Here is a 14,748-nt window from a genome sequence, read left to right as displayed (position 1 = left end):
AGTGATTAAGAGTGTTTTCCTTGATTATTCTTGATGTTAAATAGTTGTTTGAGGGTGAACAACACTTTAAGTATGGTTGATGATCTTAGGCGTATTTATACCCCTAAGTGTCAATGTCTATGTGTGTTTAGCTTAGTGTTGAGAACTTCTTAATGTTCGTAATAAGTTATTAATGGTGTAATTGTGTATTTGTGTATTGAATAACATTTTTATAGTGTTTAAGGTTCTTTTAAAACAAGTTAAGAATCAAAAAGATCAAATAGTGTTTAGACGAGAAAACTAGTTGTGCTAGCTTGAGTTAAACTAGGTTCTAGTGTACTTTGATGAACTTTGTTATGTTGTATAAAATAATATTTGTTATTCGATGTTTTATAAGACCATTTGAGTTGTTTTTTAAGCAAATATAATCCTACAAATAATTTTCTATCATTGCTTTGGTCTCCACATCCCTCTTTTGAAGATGATATGAATTCCTAAAGTTCACCCAAAACCCTTCTTTCGAAGTTGGCCTTGAACTTTCTAGATAGTGGAGCTTTCACTCATCAAACCCATATGGGTATTTGGGCCTTTCACCCATCAAATCCAAACCAAAGTAGAATAGCAATCACAAAACCCATAAACATAAATTACCAAATAGATGCTAGCACCAACAACCCACACACACTTTAACCCCTATTCACACATGACCCCAAGAGGGAGATTTAGCTACACATAAGATCAATAAGCATTGATATACCCATCATATCAATTGCTATGAATTTTTGAAGAATTAAGTGAAAGTTACTTCAAACTTGGCTCTCCCGCAATATCAACAATGGAAGTGAGCAAATCTTCCACTTAGAAGGTCTCTAATGTATTCTTCACCCAAAATTTATACAATATTTTCTTCTCCTAAAATTGAGGCTATGAACTAGAAAAAGATAAACCTCAAAATTGGGAAAGATGGATTTTTTTATAATGATAAGGTTTGAGTCATTTTTGTCAAATTGGGATCAGCACGTGTAATTACAGTTTTGCCCTTGGGCTGAACTCCACCGATAGGCCGCGATCACGTAGGTTTGGCTATGACCGTGGCTACGCGACAGCAAATAACATCAATGATCACAATTGGAAGACTTTTTATTGACCGCCACGGTTGCAGTCAGCGGACCGCGAACGCGGTACCTGAGGCCATGCTGCTACAAGTCTTCATCTGCACTTTCTTGCTCCCTTTTTGATCATTTTGAGCTCCAATCCACATCTCTTTAACTCTATTCCTGCAAAGAGAGTATATTAGTGAATTGACTCACGAATATGTCTCATTTATTCATTCATATCCAGGCAATGTTCCCAAATAATAAGTGTGAATGAGTGGTACAATCACTACTCATCAACACCCCAACTGAAAGTTATTGCTTGTCCTCAAGCAACACTATCTCTTTTCATGAGACACAATCATTTATGCCCAAACTTCATGCCTTAAAGATCACAATGACTTTAACTTTAATCGTAACCACAAATAGCTCATTGGACATGGGCTAAGCTAACTTCGCAACACCCCTTCTTATAAAATGCTAAAACCAAGGCTACATAGGACTTTAAAGAGAGACCGAGCAACAAAAACCAATACGCTAGAAGTGACTCACTTTTGACCATAACTAATGTATACTCCATTTTTCTCATTTCTAGAAGGTGATAAAATTACCCACCTCAACTTGTTTCACATGTCGCTCTCTCAAGAAAGAGAATTCCTCACATTAGGCTACAAAATATGCAACAAGGAATTTTAAGTGCACAAACTCTCTCTCATTCACACAAAAGAAATCTTAATGCAACAAGTGTTTTACCATAGGCTTGCACCTATTTTCAATCACCACTACAAAGAAAGTAAATGGTTAGAGATCTCAAAGGTCTTTCTAAGCTTATAATTTAGGTTTGGGTTAAGGTAGGATATTGTTTGGGAACAATATGGCTACTTCCTTTCTTGAACGTCAACATCACTCTTTTTAATCTTCCTTTTTGACTATTTTCCACTCTTTTTGTTTTCTCTATTTTCGCTTGCCTTCAATTCGCTTTCTTTGTTCACCACTTTTCTTTTATCTCTTTTTCTTGAACCTTTCATTAAATTCTATCCTTTATTGGAACCTTTCTTTTTATCTACATTTATTTTCATCAGTTAGGAACCTTGGGATTCTATTAATACTTCGTGGCCTTAAATATCCTTTTATCAACTTTACCAGCCCCAAACTTAGGTTTTAGCCTCAAGTTGTATTTTTAAGTTCAAGGAGGGTATGGTTCAAAAGAGGGATAAAAAGAATGGGACACGGCTAGTGATGAGTTTACCAAAGAAAGGTCCATAGGCTCAAAGTGGGTAACTAGGGATTACAATTATGCATGGGTAGCCTTTTTAGGCTAGAGTTGGTTCCAAAATCACAAAGATAGCCTAAGATTATTTATCCATCCACATACAATCAAAATTAGCTTTGAGAGACTGACGGGGCATGTTCTAGATAACACAAGTGTATAGAAGATGAATATTAAAATTGAGCCACATGTGGCATGCAAAACTCGCCAAGGAGGCTTAATTGCCCCTCCCGTGAGAGACTAAATTGGAGTATCTATCATTATGTTTAAGTCAAAGCTTATGGATTCATAAAATGAGAAGAAGTTTTTTGTTACAAAGTTGCTCACATCCATGCCCTTGATTTTCAAAAAGTTTTGGACGGAGGGGTTTATTTATTTAGCATTTTCTGCTCACACAATTTGCTAAACTATGGCTACAACCAAAACCTCAGTCACACATTTAGGCTCAAAACGGGCAAACTTCCTATATAGCTACTCAGACTTGGCCAATAGTGTACACAATGACCCCAAATTTACAACATACAATGCCACATGTACTCAGACTTCCCTTGCATTCATGATACTTATGCCACGGGTACTCAAAATTCCCCTGCCCCTATGCCTCAAACCCAAACACGATGCTTTACCCTTAAGAATGTTGTCACTCGATCTATCATAGGGAAAATTTCACCATGCATCATCGCTAAAAATATAATTAAAGTAAAAGAAAAACAAAAAACTAAAATTCATATGATAATCCATAAAATGTGGCCACTATCAGAGCACCCAAAAAAAATAAAAACAATATCCAAAGTGTCATCCAAATCTCTACACAAAGACATCCAGGCAATACAAATGCAGGGACAGGTACCCCCAACTGAAAACTGGCAGTACCCCCACTGCCTAGTTAACAAGATAAGAGTAAGGGATGCTTCCAGAATCAGCTTCATCATCTCCTGTATACCCTACATTATCTCCCCCATCATCTATACCAGAACTCTCAGCAGGGACTCCATCATCACTCTCGCTTCTCGATGAACATAGATGTTCTTTAGGTTTGAGCACCTTGAAGATGCCCTTTACCCCTCTCCACATCTTGGTAAAGAATTTTCCTCTCTTCTTTTTCCTCTTCAACATCTTTTCCATAACTCCCGGAGGTTCTTTTGTGATATTTCCAAAGCTGAATATGCTCTTTCCAATTTGGCAACCCTGACACCTTGATTTTTCAGCTCCTTCTAATATATTTTATAGTTAGGCTGAGCCACATATGAATGACGAGTAGTAAATAATTCTCCTAGCCCCTAGGGTAGCCCTGGAGCATGTACCCTAAGAATAGAAAGTTTGTCAAAGAATTTTGGGAACTTCCCTGGGACTCTATCCATAGAGATACTCCTTTCTGAGAATAGCTTGGACCTTAGGAATTCATTGTAACACAGGTTGTGGCCTTCCAGGGACATGGGTATGATATTTTCTGAGTCTCCTATTTTGTAGCTGAGCACCTGTCTGGACATACTTCAAACTATTTTTAATATTTACAAGGCAAAACTTATGCTAGATTAGCAGGAAAAGCACTTGTGGCAATGCCATAAGAGATTCAGGGGTGAAAAATAAGTGGGAAAATTTTTGAATTTCTGCATACAATAGTCCTCAGGTGTAGCAAACGCAGAGCATTAACTGCGATTACGCTTCAGCAATTGGGTCATTAGGACTGCAATCGCGACACCCGAGACCATCATCAGCAGTTCTGCCCTGCTTAATATACGCACAGCTAACACCAACTTTTTCTTCCAACAAGGCACATAATCATCATGATAATATAAAGTAAGCCCAGCTAGCATGATTTTAGTTACCTCACCAAACATGAAGGAGTTCACCTTAAATTTTTTCGGGCATTAAATGAAGACATAATATGTGTGTCTGTTTCAACTATGTTAGGTTAAAATATAGGTACTCTAGACTTCCCCAAACGTCATATAAACATCCTATAACTGCTAACCACTACAATAAATACAAACAAGCACAATTTTGACATTGTAAAAACTAATTTATGCTAGTTTTCAATCTACATGTCCTAGACCTCTAATGAAAATAAAAGTGAGAGAGCTTGAGACTACATACTGGATAAATGATGCAAAAGGGCTGAGATGAAATCTTTGATACTTTACACAATGCCAATAGATATGAGAGTATTAAGAGAATTTTAAGAATGAATACATGGGAAAGATAACGGTTAGATGGGCACTTAAACTGGTATGACCGCGATAGCGGTCGTTGTTTTGCAATTATGAACTCGTGGAATCCACGCTCGTGTTGACATGGACCTCGATTGCGGTAATCGAGGCCAAAATCTAGGCCTCTGTACTTAGTTGTTTAGGCTAACATTCCACTTTTCCAACTCTTTTTTTCATGGATCATGCTCAAACAAATACAAAAGTAAAATCTACTCTCTTATTCATGAATAAAAGGATATGTGCTACTTTTCGTGGTGTGATGGGTTACCTCCCATCAAGCACTTAGTATAACATTATAGCAAGACTCCTTCACTCCTGCCCATTGTGTCTCTACGTAGAAAATTTTAATCTCCATCCAAGCTTTCATTCAACATGCAATGAGCAGCAGAGGGATAAAAAATTCAGATCTTCCAAGATAAAACTTGGAAGCGGTGGTAAAAAGGTAGGAAATCTTCGATCTCGCCATTTATAAGAATTAAAGCTTCTACCCAACTTCAAATCAAACTTCTTTTGCTCCTTAGGTAAAAGTAATAACGTTAATAGTTCATTCATTGTACATCAAAAATTGAGCATCTTAGCCTTTGATGGATAGGGTTCTATGTGCTCCTTCAGAATGACCAATTCAAAAATATAAGAGTTGGACTCCACCTCCCCACAATCCTTCATTTGGTCAAAGGGATGGATCCTTATCACATCCTCTATACCTAATATTGAAAAGTGTGTTGAATGAGGTTCAACACCTAACTTTGGGTTAGCTTTCTCCAAAGCATTGTCACCCCAAAATGAACTAGAGTCGATATAAGAGTTTGCATTTATTCTTCTTTTGACTCTAGTATCTTTTCTTTTATTTTGGCCTTCCTTCCTTATACGATTCAGATTGTTGGGAAGTCACCAAGGATTCTTTGCTACCAAGCTCATTATCATAGTTTGGTTTCTCTTCTTGACATTCGTCCTCTTGGATAATGGGCATGGAAATAATGTTTGCAAGATTTTATTCTTCACCCATTACCTCTTTCTTGATACTTGTCCATTCTTGATGTATGTGATCTAGGCCCTCCTCCGCTCTTCCATTCGATACAAAATGGCTTGTAACCTTGGGTCAGAGCTATTGGACTCGGTATCTTGCTTTTCCTTCCTCTCTTCATCATACCTATCAAACTTATAAGAAGGACTAGCAACTCGGTTATTATAATGAGGGAATGGGGCACATGGACAATCACTCTAATGTCCATCTCGACCACTATATAAAGAGCACCTATACTCCCTATAGGATTGAGATGGTGAATCCATCTCTCTCTGGGGAGCATAGTCATAATCGCTCATGAAATTTGGTACGTCGTGATATGGATATCAATCGTCAAGAGCGGATTAGTCAGAACATGCCATAGAAAAAGAAAGACAAAATAAACTCTACCTACAAAATAAAATAACAAACAAATATATACAAGCTTGAATTTTAGCAAGTAACTAACATTCCAAACTTACTTAATACGCCAAATTGTTCCTAAGAAACGATGCCATTTTTGATAATGCTCAACTTAAACGTTAATTTAAGTGCAAGGAGATCATTCTTAATATATTTACCCAACTTTGGAGTTAGGGTCGAACTCACAAGGAACAATGTGAGTAGCGATCAAACTAATTCAAAATGATAGATACAAATAAATTCAAACAAAATGGTACAAAAAGATAAAATGGGGGATATGGGTCCCACACTTATATTTCTTTTTGTTTTTTTCTAGTATAAATTCGGGGCTACAAATAATTAGAGTTTTAGTAATTAAGCACGGCTCTTGGGATTATGCATTACTAAGGGAGTGACATGTGGGTGTTAAGCATCAACATCAATTTAGTAACTCAAATATGGGTAGGCTTGGTTATAGATTTTGATACTAGTCTTTCAACAAAACACCAAACTTTCACCCATTGATTCTTTGGAATACCTAATAGGTGTGTTCAACTATTGGTAACCACAACCTCCATCTAGGCATCCCTATTTCTAGGATGATACCCATGGCATATTTAACCTCACATTCACTCTTATATCTAAGATAGTGAAAATTTAGCAAACTACACACGTAATTGTCTATCATTGATTTGGTCTCCACATGCCTCTTTTGAGGATGATACGAATTCCTAAAGTTCACCCAAAACCCTTTTTTTGATGATGTCCTTGAACTTTTTAGAGTGTGGAGCTTTCACTCATCAAACCCATATGGGTATTTGGGCCTTTCACCCATCAAATCCCAACCAAAGTAGCATAGTAATGACAAAACCCATAAACATGAATTACCAAATAGATGCTAACACCAACAATCCACACACACTTTAACCCCTATTCACACATAACCCCAAGAGAGAGATTTATCTACACATAAGATAAATAAGCATAGATATACCCATAATCTCCATGGATATGAATTGTTGAAGAATTAAGCGAAATTTACTTCAAACTTGGATTTCCCACAACAACAATGGAAGTGAGAAAATCTTCCACTTAGAAATTCTCCAATGTGTTGTTCACCCAAAATTTATACAATATTTTCTTCTCCAAAAAGTAAGGCTATGAACTACAAAAAGCTAAACCTCAAAATTAGGGAAGGCTATGAACTACAAAAAGCCACCATTCGGCCCTTTCTTTTTTTTATTCGGGATCTAATTATTCTTATATATCTTCTTATTATGCACCACGATTGGAGTTGTATTGTGACTTATTACCTATGTCATTACGCATATCTACTCCCGTGGGTGATTCTTTTGTAGTTGATTAAGTTTTTAGATCATGTGTTGTGACTATTAGAGATGTTGATACTTATGCAGATCTTATTATTTTTTATATGGTGGATTCTTATGTGATTCTGGGTATGGACTGGTTATTCTACTATCATGCAGCCATTGATTATTTTCTAACACCTTTACCTTATCCATACTCTACATGCCCCAAATAGTGTGGTTGGGAGCGATTAGTCATGAGCCAACGGGGATTCTTTTCTATATATGTGCTAGGAGGCTTATTTGGAGGGGTTGCGAGCCTCATCTCACTTATATTTATGATACTAATGTGAAGAGTCTGTCGCTTGGCTCTGTTCCTATTGTTTGTGAGTTTTCTGATGTGTTCCCTACTGACCTACCCGGTATTCCCCCCATCTGTGAGATTGAGTTTGCTATTAAACTCAAACCTGGAACCCAACCTATTTCTACCGAACCTTACCACATGGCTCCTACCGATCTTAAGGAGTTGAACTATCTACTTCAGGATCTTCTTTGGTAATGGTTTTATTAGACCGGGTGTATCCCCTTAGGGATCTCCTGTATTGTTTATCAAGAAGAAAGATGGATTCATGCGTATGCATATTGATTATAAGCATCTTAATAAGGTGACCCAACTCGACCTGGGGCCTTGTCATTATGGGTATCCCAAGTCTGACCTGGACCGGGGGTCGCCCCCATTACTCAACCCAATCTCCAGTCGTCTGCCCTGAGTTGGCTGAATTTCGAGCATATTATAAGATAGAGAATTTATTTAGTTATAAACTTTGGGATACTTTCATAACCGAGACCGACCCAACAGAGTACAACTGCCCGAACTTAATCCAAACCGTACAAAACCATACCAAGCCAAACCGTAAACCAAAACCAAAACAATAACCAAACCAAGTTCCATTACATAACATAAAAGGATGGAACAGTGACAAATTTCGTCCAAGGATGTCATCCCCAATACCAATGCCAATACTAAAGATGACACCAATACTGAACCTGCTCATTCCAACCCATAGTAGTTCCACAAAATCCTCTAACCAAAGAATAAAGAAAATCTGATTAGGACATGCCCCTACCATATACAAACGAATATCTATAAATAAACTGAAGTGTAAAATAACATCCATGAAATAGAGCCTTTCAAAAAGATGGAAGCACAACACTTCAATCCAAAAACTGACCCTAAATATTCGGATTTAGCCGATTCCTACATCGCGTAGGGATACAGCGCCTGAAGATGGATAAACGGGTGAATGCTAGCTTAAACTAAGGATAAGGATAAGATAATACCATTTAATAAAACCAAGTAAGCCATCTGTATGCAAATAACCCATACACACACATATATATATATTTATAATAATGGTGGGGAAAGGGAACCGGGTTTAGCATGCATTCAAAACCGTTAACCTGGGTATATGAATCTGAACCATCCTAAAACCACCCACGAGCGATATGGGACTAGTTTAACCCCCTGAATGGGACCCGATGTGTGTAGCCACATGAATTGGAGATACCATAAGATTCGAGGATTCCGATGTACCCTTCACGCTCAATGATACAAATTTATAGTATACCTAGAGGATTCTCATGTACCTCATGAGTATCATAAAAGGGTCGTTATTCCTTACCCCTCTTGTCGGGAAACATGAGTTTCCAGTGTTCATTCACTGAACTCCTAGCTTCACAGTTAGCTATCACACCTCACTATTATTGCCCAAATAAAACCATTTCTATCCAACCAAACCATTATTATTAACCAAGGCTATTAGTAGTGGTATCGTCATACCGACTATAATTTGCAAGTATTGTCCTTAGCCAAATCTTTTAGTGGTCAAGGGATTCCCATGTATCCATATACCCCATTATCCAGTTAACTTGGGGGATTCCAATGTACCCCTAATGTACTCATTTCCATAATAACTTGGGGGATTCCCTTGTACCCCTCAAGTATGTTTATTAAGCCAAACCATTACAAAACCATTTAAACCATTTAGGGTTCCATTACCAAGTTTAAACCATGCAAAAGGTCCATTGAAAACCCAATATTATTGTGAAAACATTGTTATAGGCATTTTATCAAACACATTGGGGGCATAGTATTTCCAAAACCAAAACCAATTACCAAACAACTATTTCCATGCAACCAATTGTCCAAAACCACCATTAATGCATATAAAATAATAATTAAAATATGGGGAAACCATTACCAAACATTTATAACCAAAACCCCGAAATCATATTTGAAAACCCAAAATCAATCATTATTTAAATCATGAAAATATTGTATAAAATGTGTGCCTTTAGCTGGAACTAACAACTATAGAAGAGAACATGCCTTAAACCAAGATGATGATGGACAGAAATCCCCAAGACAAGCCCCAATTCACTCCTTAAGATGAAACCTTAGATTCCTTTGCCCAAGAACTTTAGAGAGGATTTAAGAGTGTTTTCTAAGTGTTTAAGAACAGAATAGTAGGGCAAATAACCTCCCAAGTGCAATATAAGCCGTGGGACCTTGTTAGGATAAGTGGGGAAATGTCTAGATTTCGCTCACTTAAATTGCACTTAATTCCCATCATAGGGTACGACTAGACCTTACAAGTCGTACCCATTCTGTTTGAGTGGTACCTACCTCTCGTACCCTAGGATTTTTTCTTTTGACCTAACACTATTCAAGGTACGACACACCCAAATTGAAGTTGTATCAGTGTGTATGACTAGTATCCTTAAATCGTACCCCTGGAAGAATAGAATCCCAGGAGGTTTGAATATCGTCCACTATACAAGTCCTGGGTAAAACTCGTACCTTGTCTTTCAGCTCACGGTGAGCCACTTGTACTCAGATCCAACCTTAGTTAGGAAGTTCAAGGTTAAGTAAAGCAGCCAAACAACCTGTCCCCACCTATACGACTCATAACACCTAAGTCATACCCATTCCAGTAACTAAATCCATCCCACCAATCGACACTGGTCATCATACGGCTGTACCATACCACACGTACCTAAGTGTATGACTCATTCCCTAAGTGGTATCTTTCCTAGAGACCAAAAATCATGGAAATTTTCTAAGGTTCAAAAACAAGGATGTTTCAGTCCCCCATACTAGGAACATTTGTCCCCGAATGACGGACAAGGTATGGGTAACCACACATATGAGCCATTTGCATTATCAAATATATTTCCAATCTTTAACAAAGTTTGAAAACAAAGATGCAAAGATATTAATATTTCCTTTAACAATCTCAAAAAATAAAGATGTGTTGAAGAACACATACTTTTCGCACGAATCCCAGGAGAAGAAAATAGATGAGGATACTTGGATATCATGTCCTTTTCCGCTTCCAATGTAGCTTCTTCCATCTTATGGTTCAGCCATAGAACCTTAACCGAAGCCACATCCTTGGTTTGTAACTGATGAACCTGCCTATCCAAGATCTTAATCGAAGACTCTTCATAAGATAGAGAACCCGAGATGCCCAACCCTTCTAAAGGAACAATCAATGAAAGATCACCAATGTACTTCCTTAACATGGAAACATGAAATACCGGATAAATGGAGATAAAACTAGAAGGCAACTTCAATTCATAATCAAAATTACCAACCCTCTGCAAAATCACATAAGGACCAACAAACGGGGACTAAGCTTCCCCTTCTCACCAAACCACTTTACTCCCTTCATGGAAGATACCTTTAAGAATAACATGTCCCCAACCTCAAATTCCAAGTCTCTACGTCTTACATCCGCATAGGACTTTTGGAGACTGTGGTTAGCTTTAAGCCTATACCAAATTACCTTCACCTTTTCTAAAGCCTAATAGATAAAATCCGAATCGAACATATCCGGCTTACTAAGCTCAAACCAACCAATAAGAGATCTACACCTTATACCATACAATGTCTCAAAAGGGGCCATTTCAATGCTAGAATGATATTTATTATTGTAACCAAACTCTACCAAAGGTAGATGCTCAACCAAATTGCTACCATAATCAATTAAACTTGCCCAAAGTATATCCTCCAATGTCTGAATAGTCCTTTTTACTTGTCCATCCATCACGATCAGAGATAATAAAAAAAGGTAACCCATACAGCTTCACAATTTTCTGAAGATAAAATCCTGCATAATCCTCAGTCAAAAAGTTAGTCCTCACTAGCAAAAAGTGAGCAGACTTTGTTATCCAATCTACGATTACCCAAATCGAATCAAATTAGTTCTGAGATTGAGGAAGACTGGTAAAAAATTCCATATTGATTACCTCATATTTCAATTCAGGCAAATCAATTTCTTGATTCAACCCACCAGGTCTCATGTGCTCAACTTTAACCTGTTGACACAGCATGCACTTGGCCACAAAATCAGCCATATCCCTCTTTATACCATTCCACCAATACATCTTCTTCAGATCATGATATATTTTTTTTGAGTTGGGATATACAACATAGCACAAATCATATGCCTCAGCCAAGATTCTTTGTCGCAACTTATCAACATCAGTAAGGCATAACCTCCCTTGGTACCATAAAGTACTGCCACCACTGATCTCTAATGTCATTACCTTCTGCATACCCATACTATTTTTTATTTTTATGTTGATAGGATCTAGCTCTTATTTCTCCTTAATCACTGTAACAAGAGACGATCAAACCACTTCCTCTACCATCACACCACCACCCTTGGAGACCAAGAAACGAACTCCAAGATTAGCTAGGCGGTCAATATACTTCACCAATTTCCATTTCTCCTTATCTACATGATCCAAACTCCCCATGGATAACCTATTAAGAGCATCAACAACCATGTTAGATTTAGCTGGGTGATAGTGAAGACTCATATCATAGTCTTTAAAAAGCTTCAACCATCACATCTACCTAAGATTTAGCTCCTTCTGAGTGAACACATATTGTAGACTTTTATGATTAAAAAAGATCTCTACGTAAAATCCATACAAAAAATACCATAAGATTTTCAAAGAAAAAAACACCGCCAATAACTCCAAATAATGAGTAGGATAATTCCTCTCAAGAACCTTTAACTGCCTAAAAGCATAGGCAATCACTTTCCCATGCTGCATCAAGACACAATCGAGTCCTACTCAAGATGAATCACAATAAAACACAAACCTCTTCATATCTTCTGGCAAGACCAAAATCAGAGCCAAAGTTAGATTATCCTTAAGCTTCTTAAAACTCCCTTCACAGGCTTTCGACCAAGAAAATTTGACCTTCTTCTGAGTTAATTTAGTCAAAAGAGCAACAATCGTCAAAATTTTTTCCACAAACCACCGATAATACCCAGCAAAACCTAAGAAGCTCCGAATGTCCATTGGAGTCATGGGTCTAGGCCACCTTTTAACCACTGCGACCTTCTGAGGATCCACCATGATCCCCTTACTAAAAATAATATGACCTAAGAAAGTTACAGTATTCAACCAAAACTCATAATTGGAGAACTTCGCATACAACTATTGTTTTTTCAAGGTCTGCAACACCACATGGAGGTGATTCGCATGATCCACCTCACTTTTGAAATACATCAAGATGTCATAAATGAACACAATAATAAAGAGATGCAAAAACTGCCTAAAAACCCCATTCATCAAATCCATAAATATTGTTGGAACATTAGTCAAACCAAACGACATAACCAAGATTTCAAAGTTCCCATACCGAGTATGAAAAGTTGACTTAGAGATATCCTCCTCCCTAATCTTACGCTGATGATACCTTGGCTTAAGATCTATGCTAGAGTAGAACTTGTCACCTTGCAACTGATCAAATAAGTCATCTATCCTTGGGATAGGATACTTGTTTTTACTATTACTTTATTCATCTATTGATAGTCGATGCACATACGAAGGGAATCATTCTTCTTGCACACAAAAAACACCAGTGTACCCTAAGGGGATACACTAAGATGAATAAACCCCTTAGCTAGAAGATCCGTAAGTTGCTCCCTGAGTTCTGTCAACTCAGCTGGAGCCATTCTATAAGGAAGAATAGATATTGGATAAGTGTCCCAAACCAAATTAATACCAAACTTTATTTCACTATCGGGAGGAACATAAGGAAGATCATTTGGAAAGACCTCAGGAAACTCATTTACTACTGAAATTGAATGTAGAGAAGGAACTTTTGAGTTAGAATCTTTAACTCAAACCAATTAATAGAGACAATCTTTAGAGATTAACCTACGAGCTATATGATAAGAAATAAACCTCCCCCTAGGAGCTAGGGAACCACCCTTTATTGCTATAACCAGTTCACGAATCTAAAGACAACCTTATAGGCCCGACAATCCAAGGATATGTAATAAGAGTGTAACCAATCCATTCCCAGAATAACATCAAAATCCACCATATCTAATTCAAACAGATCTACCAAGCTCTGCCTACCACCTACAGATACCACATACCCCCTATAGACTCTTTTAGAAATAATTGAGACACCTACCAGGGTAGAAACAGAAAAAGGATCCAAAATAAATTCTAAATCAAAACAAAAACACATGGCCACATATGGGGTCACATAGAAAATAGTGGACCCTGAATAAAATAGACAATACATGTCACGAGAAAAGAGTTGTAACGTACTAGTAATGACATTAGGCGATGCCTCAAATTCCAGTCAAGATACAAGAGCATACAACCTAATTTGGCTAGTGTTGGTACCATAAGAAGAGGCAACAAAGAAGCCACACCACTAGGTGCAGGAGTAGAAGACAAAGCAACCATAGTTATGATCACTCCCGATGCACCCTTTTTGATTGGACAATTTTTGAGTATGTGGCCTGATTGACCATATTTAGAATAGTTATCTCTTTATTCATCACAAAATCCCCAATGAAGATGGCAATAAAACCAGCAAGGAGGGCATAAAGAACCTGACTGACCCCTACTCTCCTTAGATTGGGCACCTTATGCCCAAAAATTATCACCACCTTATGGATGCCTATCACTCTTCTGCCTTGGGTATGGAGCACTAGTAGTAGAGAAGGAACCAAAACTCCCTCACGTCATCCTCGGCTATTTACCTCTATCTCAACCACCCTACTGCTGAGCAACTCCCTACTTAGAGAATCTACTCCTGTTACCCTTCCTTTCCCCAAACTCTGCCTGTTTTCTCTTTTCTTCCTCCACCTGTTATATGTGGACTACAAACCTCAAAATATCCTTATACTTGATCAGCAAAGCAGTCTTTATTTCAAGGATCAGATCTCAAGAAAGCCCAAAAGTGAACTTTCTCATTCTCGCCCTCATGTCAGCTACCAAATCAAGAGCATAACTTGACAGTTGATGAAACATCAAGGCATACTCGTTGACAAATATTTTTCCTTGCTTGAGATTCACAAACTCCTGCATCTTTACTTCCCTCAACTCCTGAGGAAATAAACTATCTAGAAAAGTATTAGAAAAAGCATCCCATAAGGAA

Source organism: Capsicum annuum, chromosome 5, assembly GCF_002878395.1.
Source record: "Capsicum annuum cultivar UCD-10X-F1 chromosome 5, UCD10Xv1.1, whole genome shotgun sequence".
Classification (NCBI taxonomy): Eukaryota; Viridiplantae; Streptophyta; class Magnoliopsida; order Solanales; family Solanaceae; genus Capsicum; species Capsicum annuum.
The sequence above is the reverse complement of the archived record's forward strand: the minus strand, read 5'-3'. Positions refer to the sequence as shown.